Here is a 12,572-nt window from a genome sequence, read left to right on the forward strand (position 1 = left end):
CACAAAAAAGTAATCTTTCACTGAATAAACTCACAGAATCAGTCAATTGTTACAGAACGGCAAGGCATTACTTTCAGCAGTGTCTGACTTGAAATGATGTTTTGTGTAGTTAAGGTTGTGAAACAAACTTGAAACTGTTTGTTCATTTTGAAAAGGTGTAGTTAAAAATTACAATAAGCAGCACAATTGCATGTTTTGTAATTTTTTCAATTAATAATAATTTTAATTAAGACTAAATAAAATTAAAATAAATACAACCAATGAAAATATATATATTTTTAAAACATTACAGCTTACTTACATCCTGATCACCCTGTTGGGGTTATTCTGCGATAGCTACCGGCTGGATATAAATTATTCCTAACATAATTATTATTATATATTTTTTTATCTAACTCTTTACATATGAGCTAATTAAACAATAATAATTTAGTTAATTACAGTGACAATGAAGGAATAACTCACTATTTGTATAGCCTATTAATATATTAACAATGTAGACACAACAATATATTAATTATGAATTAACTACAAACTAATAGTTTGCAAATTATTTTTAAGTAGGATACTTTATTACTGAATACTTATAAAGTGTTACCCATCGTTCAAAGCAATTATTCATTATTCAAATGTCTTTAAAATAAATGTCACTATTCTGTCATATCAAAAACAAGTAAAAAACAAATCCAAATACCCACTGGGTATGAGCGTTTATAAAAACAGAAATCTGCACCACACACTGCAGGAGATTGTCCATAGCTGTGAGCATTTCACACATTTTACAGTATGTTACTGCTGTTCTGTGACTTTCCAGACCATGACAATGACATTAAAAGTGTTTAGTAATTTTCTGGATAACTGCATGAATGCATCTTGGTCCAAACAGTATTGCAGAAAGAGTAAGTATCACAGCAGAGACCTGCGCCACTTTCACAGTGGCAGCCATCACTCAGTGTGTAATGGAGGCTCAGAAGTGAGTTGAGTCACAGCAGGAGACATGGAGAGAAAGAGAAAGAGAGGGGTGGGATGAAGAAAAAAAGCGAGAAAGCAGGAGAAAATCGATGACTCACAAGCTAACGCTGGCACATTAATACTTAAAGAAAGGCCTTTCTTCTAAATTGCCTGATAAGAAAGGCTTTCTTTTGGTGCTGGCTTAAAGATTTTTTTTTTTTTTGGAGAATGATGTTAGGTAAAAGATCATCAGAAAAGCACTTTGATTTTGTCTGCCAAGATGTGCATGCTGACCGCAAAGTGCTTAAAAATGTTTACGATCAAGAAATCTCACATCTCCTACTCACAGAGGGGCTTATACTGCATCTATTTACTCTACAATAAAGATCTAACAGCAGCATGCTCTGAGTAGAGCAGTCTGTTCGTGTCAAAGCAAGACCAAGCAACCTGCAATATTAATGTTTCTTCAATGGATTTATGTTGATATTAACAATGAAGACTTGTCCCATTTAATGACCTAATAAAACAGGGCTTCAATAAAGTAGTCTTATCTAAAAGAGCGTTTACACTGACAGGGATCTGCAGCGACTCAAGTCATACATTTTCAATGAGAACTGGTCATTTTCAAAGACATGAGTGACAGTGGCCGTCGGCAAAAGGATCTGAGTGTCGATGCAAAAAAGGTTGAGAAAAAAATATCTCTATGCAAATAAAATCCAATAAAAACAATAAAAAAAAGATTTATCATTGTGCAATGTTTAACAATGCTCTTGTGAGCTATACTGTAATTACTTAAAAAGTATCTACATATAATTTCTAAGAAAAAAATCGTATTCTTAAAGGGGTCATCGGATGCAAAATTCACTTTTATATGGTGTTTGCACAATGGTTATGGACAACCACCATACAATGAAAAAAATCTAAACACTCTCAATAATCAAGCCATTTGGATTTTCTGAGCAATATGATGTCATATTGCTCATGCTCCGCCCACGACCACTGACGGACTGTCCCTTATTAGCATATTTCTCGTATTAGCATATTTCCCGTATTAGCATATTTACGCTCTCAGCCATTTGTATATTGTCCACTAAGGGAGCACTTTACGTGTCTTGTGTCGACACCCCCCATGGAAGAGAGGGGTGGGATGAGCAGTTGCTCATTATCATTTAAAGAGACATGCACCGAAACGGGTCGCTGTGAACAGAGCTGTTTTTGAGGAAGTAAAAAGGGTGTTGTTTTACGCAACCATTGAGGAATTTTAACCAAAGTATGTTACAAACTTTAAATGAAGACCCTAAAGAATCATACCAACTTGTGGAAAATGGGCATCCGATGACCCCTTTAAAGTGTCATGAAATCCCCTATTTTAACAATTATACATGGTCTGGTAAGCTCACAGTGCATTACACAAATACATATGTAATTGCATTTGTACTCAGCATGGAAAATATTTATCAATGTGCTGTGTTGTAGTTTTAATAACTTTTGAGACTTATTTTGCTACATTTACATAAGCTGTTTAATTATATCAAGGAGCTCAGAAGAAGGGTTACACTCACAGCATTGATAGACTGTGTGTGTGTGTGTGTGTGTGTGTGTGTGTGTGTGTCGAAGACTCAGGGTCTATAGAAGATAATTTATGCCATGAAACTCTTGCAAAGTGAAAAACACTGACTTGCGATTCATAAACACGTCTCTCAACTACTGTATGTGATCTCTCAGTTTGAAGCGTCTGTCATAGAAAAGTGATGCATGCTGTCGTGAATCATTTAGTGACCCGCCTTCTCATAAAACAAGGACGCACAGTCTCATGAATAATTATAAGACACTGATGAGTCATAGATGTACTATAATGTGAGAAATTATGCAGATTTTAAACCTGGTAGACGACAAAGATTTTAAGCCCAGAGACAAAAATATTGCAAAAAGCTCAAAATTGATCAGTTTTGAAATTCAGCTGAACAAACTCTTACATTGTGTTTTAAAATGTACAACACAAACACAAGAAAATATAGTTTAGTGTTTCATGACCCTTTCAGGGCTTGACAATAAGGACTGATTGATGGCCCGGGGCCAGCGTGAAAGACACTCGGGCCAGTTGACGGAACTGTCACTTGCCCGATCAGGCCAGTGCTGCATCTTCACAGAAGTTGATGATTTGCATGTTTTTAAGCCTTGCCAATTTAAATATTCAAGCGCTCGTAGACGTGAAAGTACCCGCGTCTCTCAGTTTGGTACTCACGTCTCATAGCACGAGAACACTCTTTCAAGTCTTCCTGAGCTTGCATGGACATATTTACACAAAAATCGTAAACATAGTCAGTTATGTCTTACGTGAACGTAAACATGAGATAAGATGCATGTGTATATCGTATCCGTACAGCTCTTAAAGTGACAGCAATCTACTATTCCTGCTGCTGTCTTTTTTTATGTTAATCAAACAAAAGACAGAAGAAATAAAATCGCTCACTGCACTTGACTGAATAACTGTAATAAGGGTTCATCTATATTTATACAGTGAAGACTATGCAGTGATATTTTACATTTGATTACTATTTCTGTGCCTGAAAATCTAGTTTAGACCTACATGAAAAACCTAAAAAAACTGTTTAGTTCATTTGTAAATGTTTGTTCTGTTGTATTTATTTTGTCCATTTAATACTTAAGATACTTATACCTTTTAAATCTTCTCTTGCAGGTTTTTTTTTTTTTATTCTTACCAGAGATACTTTCAATAAAGATATTTTTACTTTTACTCGAGAATGACTGTTACAGCCACAACCTGTAAGTGCTGTCATGAAAGTTTAACGCAGCTAAACAACGGCCAACGACCCGATTTATAGGTGAGTGTGTGGGTGGATATCGACATGAATTAGCAAAAATGAACAAAATTAAAGTGCATTTTGCCATAAATTGAGCTTGAATGTGAAACTCCAGGAGGCATGCTGCTGAAAAGAGCTGCATGTTCTCATTAAAACTTCATTCCATCAATAGAAAATAAAAGGGAAGGGAAACATGGCAGCAAAAACCCCCGGTGCAATTTACATGCTAATAACATGTGCAGCTGCAGGGTTCACGCATGCGAAAAGAAAGTTATCCCTTAATTACAGTAATTGCAGAGAGAATTGCTTCTAAACGTCAAGAAATGTCAATTCTATTTGCGACCAAACTTGCTTGTTTTCATTTCCGTCTGAATTCATTTGCATTTGTTTGAATGAATTAAGCTTCTTTTGGACTTATTTGAGTGGAACCGGATTTGTTTTGGGCTGTTTTGAATGACATTATGTTTGGTAGAACTTGTTTAGGTTTGGATACAATTAACGACTATGAACATGAAGTATATTTATGAATCTGGTGTCTCCAAGCTTGCGTCTATAATTTTTGTTTTACCGTCTGTTTAATAACAAATGTTGTGCATTTGTTAATGCATCTTAGTGAATAGAGGCACTGCTTGTTTGAAATTTGTGTTAACTTTACATCAGTTCAAATGGACATTGCATCTCTCTGAAAGTGGGTCACCTGAACTAAGCAAAAAATAATCCACTCAACACACTCACTTATCCTGGATTAGATTGTACAAATACTCCAGTAAAAATCTAACATATAAGAAAACACACTCATGCACACATAGCCTTAAGTATAAATCCTGAGGATGAGGGATCCGATCTTGATTATAGAAAAGCCAGATGAGACGCTATAATAGAGGGTCTTCATTCATGAGAAATTAGAGTCTCGGTAGATAGCAGAAGGAAATTACACTCCCCTACACTGCTGGGCAGGATAATGTCAGCTAAACTGCCTTTACTTTGCCCTGCACCCCAGGCAACAGAATAACGCTGTGTCCAGACAGTTTTCCAGCAACAAGTATTAAATATGTCTTAAAATGTAGGCAACAACAAGTAGCCTAATTTTTCGGTTCTTGCTAAAAGCAAAAAGACATAATTACAGCCACAGCGTCTCTGCAGAGTGCTTAAATCAAATTTAAGACCTTTTTTAAGACTTGCACAAATATGATTAATACTGTATGTCCATGCAGAACAAACCTACTTACAAACCTAAGAAAGAAAGAAAGAAAGAATGATAGATAGAAAGAAACGCATAATGTTGGACTTTTAATTATCAATAATCCGGAATTACACACTCTTACAACCATCTACAACATGTAACAATATAAACACCATATTGTGTAGACTGTCATAATTTATCAACAGTAAATCTTAAGCAATCCCTTTTTGCATATATGCTTGGTATTCATTATTTGTGAACTGTTTTGAAACCGCAAGCATGTAGCCTAGAACGTGCAACAGCACCGCGTTTTGACTTGAACATGTAGTGCATACATTTATTTGATTTATACATTTAAAATATAAAGACTTTTAATTACCTGAAATTTCATTAAAATTAATTTAAGACATTTTAAGACTGTTTGAGGACCAACGGGGACCCTGCAGCCAATCAAAATCTATTTGCTGCTAAAGTTATGTGGAGATGTCACTGTGAGTGGAACAGAAATCAATGACTTACAAAATGTCTTGTCGGATAGATAGGAGACAAACTTGGATTTTACATAGAAGAGATGGCATTTATCACTTGTCGCTTTATCACATTGTGACAGTGTTATTTCACATCTGCACATAAAAGCATTGAGGACTATGACTTAAATTCCCTGTGAAATGACAGGTGTTTAAATGTTCTTCTAATTGCATTGAAAATTCTAAACGCACCTAAGTATGTAAACAGATTGACATGCATCAACAGATGGTATGCACAAACAAAATAAATATAACAAAATATAAATATAAAACATTATTAAAGACAAGTAAACGGTCTATAATAAAATAAGAACAAATAATCAAACTACAAGCACTAGCACAAATAAAAAATAGAACAAAGACACAAATAAAATAAACAATGCAGGTTTTTCAGGTAGATCTAACAGTAGTTAGATACAGATGAGGTAGAATATGTACAGAAATTGAATAAAGTAATCAAATGTAAAATAACAATGCAAAGTCTTCACTGTATAAATTAAATATAGATTCATCCTTAAAAAGTTATTCAGTCAAGAGCAGTGACTGATTTTTGTTGTTTGATTAACATTAAAAACATAGACAGCAGCAAGATCATAGGCTGTTGTCACTTTAAGACAATGCACGGACACAATTTACTGATAGTGTTACACATGAAGTGTCTTTCTTGACTGTTTAGTTTACGTTCACTTAATGGGATAGTTTTTCCAAACCTGTACGAGTTTCTTTCTTCTGTTGAACACAAAAGAAGATATTTGTTAGTCACCTAATGTGAAATTTGGTTGCATATGCAAGTGATTTACTTGCATCGTAGAGGTTTTAGATTATGTATGCACGATATATATATATATAAATAAATTATTGAAATAATGCAAATGTTCATATCGCGATATGCATTTTGCAACGGCTTGTGATAACTGCATGATTTTAATACTCCAAAAAAAAAAAAAAAAAAATCACTAAAAGTGAACAGGACAGACAGCAGAGAGTAGACTGGACACATGACTGTTACAGACACGTGCAATGTTTAATGTTATTAAATGCAATAAGTAAAGTACTCATGCACACAGAAAACCCAAATACACACAAAATTATGTCAAAATGGCTGTCTTGCTGAGTATTCACGTAAATACAATCAGTTAAGTCTTAAGTGGACTTAACAGTCGAGAAAGAAAGCAAATGTGTAACAATATACTGGATTCGACAGCAGCCTAATACACCTGTTTCTGTCTGTGTGCTTAATGTTAATTAAACAACAAAAGACAAAGAGAAACTCACTGCTAATGACTGAATAACTTTTGTATCTTTAATAAGAATCAGTATTTAATTCATACAGTGAAGACTAAGCAGTGTTTTATTTTTACATTTGATTATTCGATTTCTGTTGTTAAGTAAACCTAATTTAGTCCTACCTGAAACCCTAAACCCACTGGTTTACACTGACGTTAAAAATTACACTTACTTTTTATGTAATGCTATAGGTTATGCTGGGTACACACCAAAAGATTTTTTACATCTTATAAGATTTTCAAAATGTGACAGACCACAAACATGAGGACAAAAAATCCTAGATTTAAGCGTTTTGCTCCTATAGTGTGTGGTGTGCCATGATGTGACAAAGACAGCACACCACACACAAACAGATTTTCAACCAGAGTCTCGACTATGAACACAGGAAATCTCGCAAAATATCGTGAGACTTCAGAATAAGCATGACGGACAACATGCAGGAAGAAATTGCGATAGTGTTTGGAATGATTTTCACAGAAAATTCACGTGAAAAAAACATTGTACCTACCATTATATATAACCTTTTATACAGAAATATATTCATTCTTTATTGTCTTTATTTAATCTTTATTGGATTTATTGTCTCTTTAGAAAAAGTTATGTAATCCCTCTATAGAACCTCACTGATCCCTTAACACTCAGCTTCTTCTTTTTTTTCTTTTTTTTTTTTAATCTTTTTTTTATTGATTATTATTGAAGAATTACAATTACAGTCAGGGGGGTACAAAGAGTAAAGCCGATAAACAAACATAAAAAGATATACATAAACAGTGACAAACTTAAAAGTTAAACAAAAATTTGAAAATGTTTACAGATTGAAACGCACTTTGCAGCTTTCTTATTTTTCAAACCCAATATTGTGTTTAGGTATTGTAAAATTTCTGCACTTAAAATGAAAAACAAAGGCTTGTTTCCTCGAAATTTATACTTATGAATACTAAATCTTAACATTAAGCTTCCTGCAAGTGTGTGTGTGTGTGTGTGTGTGTGTGTGTGTGTGTGTGAGAGAGAGAGAATGACCGTGTCTTCCATCATCTCGCTTTCTGATTGGATATCGTTTTGTTTCACGTGATAATCTCCAGAGCGTGCGCGCGTTTGTCCTCGGGGTTCCCCCCACACATCAGGATTTCTGATCGTAAATTTTAAACATGTTTAATATTTACGATTCGCGATCGGAGCGGCTCCGACGTTCTTCCGAGCAGGTTCGGACACTCTTAACACACCTCACACCAAGGGAAAATCTGATAAAATAATCTGTTAAACCATCAAGATAATCGGGACATAGCTAGGATTGTCGGAAGGGGGGAAATCGGCCCAAAATCAGCCCGATTATCTTTTGGTGTGTACCCAGCATTAGTTATAGGGATGTTTTCTTCTTACAAAAAAAAGTGAAACATGTATGTTGGTTATATCATTTTCAGTTTTTAAATATATTTAAATATAATTTACATTTAAGCATTATTGTATCACATATTGCATTTGTCTTCAATATCGTGCAGCCCTAGTTAAAAAAATTTATACAATATACTGTATATATATATATATTTAGAAAAAAAAAATTCAGCTGGTTAGCATTTCAAAGGATTATCCACCTTATAGACTGAAGAAAACAGTGGTTTTCGGTCTAGGGCTCATACAGCGAAACGTCATGAGCTGAATGGTATAATTGCCATGAGCAGATGCAACGAGCCAATTAATACTGAACACTGCAATTATGAGCAAACACCTGCTAACCTAGCGCTCCACCCCACTCAACACTGTGGACAGGTTGAGAGGGGGAAAATGATCAAATAAACAAATGCATTGCCTCTTTTATAACAAGCTTGACCCGATTTGAGGTTTGGCAAGCATAATACAATGTAAACAATGGGAATAGCATGTTTCAAGGGATGCAAAAGTGTCGGACAGAATCAATGCTGGCCAGAAAGCCAATTACGACACTGATCGTTTCTGCCTTGAGATTCCTTCCTGTAATCAAGGTACTATCAATATTGTGCACGGTCATTTTAATTTTAAATTAGACCAATTTTCTTCTCGAAAGATGGGAATATGGTGGCCCCAAAGCTGCCACATGTATACTTATTACATTGCCTGTAGCTTTTCCTATGTGGATAATTAAAATGCATACAACCATCAACCACTGTCTGAAATACAATGAATCAATGACTGAGACCTGCTCAGATGTGCCTATGAAGGCTTTCCACAGGCTAAGTGGCTATATTCAATGCAGAAAATTATGAAAAAGAGAAAGAGAGAAATCAATCGAGCAATCTATATCATCAAGGAAGAGGACAATTTAACAGTCTGAACAATCTGAAATTGGTTCTGCTGAATGTTTCATGAGATTCAAAGACCTGTCATGTGGAGTGACTATAATGAGAATGCTGAGGGGAACCTGAACCATATGAGGCAACAGAGGAAGAGATAGAATGATGTAGAGAAAATAAGAAAGTTTAAAGAGAGATAAAGTTAAAGATTTCGTTATTACATCCTAAAGTGGCTGTGACAGCATCACATGGGCTCAAAAACGTACTGTTGAGAGGCAGCGTGAACATTCTGCTTGACTTTACATTTCTTTACATTTCCACTGTGTAACATGTTACACAGACCACATCAAGACATGATACCTCTGGGAAATTCTATAGTGGAGTCATGTGAGCTGATGCATGTTGACAAGTGAGGTGTCAAGACTGCAGCTAGTTCGGCATCACCCCAGAGACAGAGGAAGAGGAGACTGGTGAGTTCTAATAGCTTCTCACACACACACACGCACACGCAAGAACGTTTGTGTGAGCAGTCAAATCCACTTCTTGGTCAAAAAGTGTGAGCAGAAAAATGTGTGTAAACAGTTTTTTTCTTGTGGTTGTAAACAGGCAAATTGGGAGCATATGAATACAATGCTGTTGAAAAGAGGGTTTAGAAAGATTTTTATTTAATGTTTTTAAAAAGAAGTCTCTCATGCTTACCACGGCTGCATATATTTAATAAAAATACAGTAAAAATTGTTATATTGTAAAATATTATTGAAATTTTAAATAACTGTTTCTATTTTAACATATTTGAAAATAAAAATGTTTGTGTCTTGTAAAGCTGAATTTTCAGGAGCTATTACTCCCATCAGTGTTAAAGGATTTTTCAAATTCATTATTCTGGTAACACTTTACAATAAGGTTCATTAGTAAACATTAGTTAACACCTGGGTGTGCTCTTTGATACCAATCTTTCATTTGAAAGCCACGTTTCTAGCATCTGTAAAACCGCATTCTTCCATCTTAAAAATACTTTCGATGAAAAATGCGGAACAGTTAGTTCATGCGTTCATGACCTCAAGGCTAGATTATTGTAATGCTCTACTGGGTGGTTGCCCTGCACGCTTAATAAACAAAGTTTCCAAAACGCAGCAGCTAGAGTTCTCACTAGAACCAGGAAGTATGACCGTATTAGTCGTATTAGGAATGGCATCTACGCTAATGTTAGTCTTTCTGTTTATTCCGAGGTTTACTGAAGTCAGATCCAGATCAGATGGTGGACCAGCGCCTGGACCCATCCATGACGCATCCCTGAGATGCCAGCCTCATCAGCCCTGTGAAGGCCTCATCGACACGACAGCCATCAGCACTGATCCTCAACAAACTCGTCTCCATACCGGCGTGATGACACCGACTTTCAACCCGATGGAACTCGATAAACATTCTGAATGTTCTGATCCAATCTGACTTCTGACCTGTAATGCAGCCTGAATCATAATCATACACTGTTCGTTCGATGGCCAGAGGAGAACTGGCCCCCGACTGAGCCTGGGTTCTCCCAAGGTTTTTTTTCTCCATTCTGTTACTGATGGAGTTTTGTTCCTTGCCACTGTTGCCTTGGCTTTTGGCTTGCTTAGTTGGGGACATTTAATATTCAACAATATTATTGATCTGCCTTACTTAAGGTGGACGATGACGCAATTTTCTTCTAGAAACAAACTTTGTTGTATTATTTTAATGTTAACACTGTGAAGCTGCTTTGATACAATCTGTATTGTTAAAAGCACTATATAAATAAAGGTGACTTGACATGACATGAACTAAGAATGAACAATACTTCTACAGCATTTTATTAACCTTTGTTAATATTAAATTCAACATTAACTAATGTTATTAAAATCAAAGGTTGTATTTGTTAACATTAACATTAGATAATGCACTGAACTAACATGAACAAACAATGAACAACTGAATTTTTATTAACTAACATTAACAAAGATTAATAAATACTGTAACAAATGTATTGCTCATGGTTAGTTCAGGAATCATTTCTCATCAATCATTTGAAACAGAAATCTTTTGTAACATTATAAGTGTCTTTACTGTCACTTTTGATCAATGCATCCTTGCAGAATAATGGTACGCCTGGTAAAGTATGGCAGTATAAATGGCAAGTCTATATGATTTTTAAAATGTATTCTCTGCTATACGAAATTCTGATTGCTTAAGTAACAAGACACCTCTCGTCTATAAGATACATGATTCAAAGTCTCATTCATCCTTTCATACGTCATTCACACCATGACTCTATACAGCACACAGTGCACTGCTCCAACCTCATGGACACTGAATGAATCAGACATTTAGCATCATTGTGAGAATGACCCTACTTCACAGAGATAGACGAAGAGCGGAAAGAAGCAGATCAGTCTACAACAGCTCTGTTGCTATGCAAGCACTGTGCCCTCCCCTATATCTGTCTCTCCAGGCTACAGGAAGACAGCAAGAACACAAGCAGGGAAGGATGGAAAGCAATTATAGGTGATCTCTATCTAAGTCAACCACACATTTGAGCACATCTGCGCGCAAGTTCACTCCGACATGGTAGGTCAGAGCAGAACTGCCCGGTCTCAAGCATCATTTTATGAAAGACTAACTTTGCTCGCCTGCGTCGTTAGTCGTCTGGCCACGTCATAATTTGCACTCCTGGCTGACGGGCGGTCGTTACTTTTACGCACATTGACCAAGAGGAAGGAACATTGTACGATGTGCATGTAGAGTGGCTGAAATGAGCGTGACCACCAGAATACACAACAACAACAACAGTGAGAAAAAGCACAGCACACAAACATAAGCAAAACCACAAGACTGCCTGCAGCATGCCATCCATTACAGCTCATATGACTAAAAAAACAAGTTGACTAACATGATAAGAACAAACAGAAAGAACAGAGATAGAAAAAAGAAAATGGAGAGCTGTACCTCTTGGATCGGCGGAGCATGCTTCTCTCCGGCAGAGAGAAATTGGAGAGAACGGTCCAGAAGGAGTCAGACATGATATCGGTGCACTAACATGGCTGTCATCCAAAGATCAAATGTCATAAAGCGGCAGAGAAGGAAGAACAGCTGGCTAAATGAACAGGCTTTCTATCTGATAGCAAGCACTAGATGACGTTCCTACAGCTGCTGCTGCCGGCAACCTGTGACACAACTAAAGCTATCGTGAGATGCTGTCATGTGCTTTTTCTCTCTCTCTTCTCTCTCCTCAACACCCTCCACTCCTCTCTCTCTCTCACTCAAATACACAGCAGCACATGTATAAAGATGCAGCCAACTCTAAATACAACCTCCAGATTACCTCCAGAAGAGTCAGAGTGTGAGAGACTGCTTGTAAAACTAGACATTTTGAGAGAAATAGTGAAACATTTTAATGCTAGATGATCTGTCAAGCAGAAATGGCTGAATCCGACAAGAGTATTCATCCCTGGAGAAAGTGACGGGATTGAAGTGAAATGACAGGGGATTAAAGTGCACACACACGCACACACAT

General features: G+C 36.2%; 1 protein-coding gene across 3 annotated transcripts in view; it reads right to left on the reverse strand.

Annotated features, from left to right (window-relative positions):
* The window catches only part of mast2 (microtubule associated serine/threonine kinase 2), a 135,862-nt gene that overhangs the window by 32,922 nt on the left and 90,368 nt on the right, over positions 1 to 12,572 (reverse strand). The gene's annotated exons all lie outside the window — the stretch shown is intronic.

Source organism: Rutilus rutilus (assembly GCF_951802725.1).
Source record: "Rutilus rutilus genome assembly, chromosome: 12".
Lineage (NCBI taxonomy): Eukaryota > Metazoa > Chordata > Actinopteri > Cypriniformes > Leuciscidae > Rutilus > Rutilus rutilus.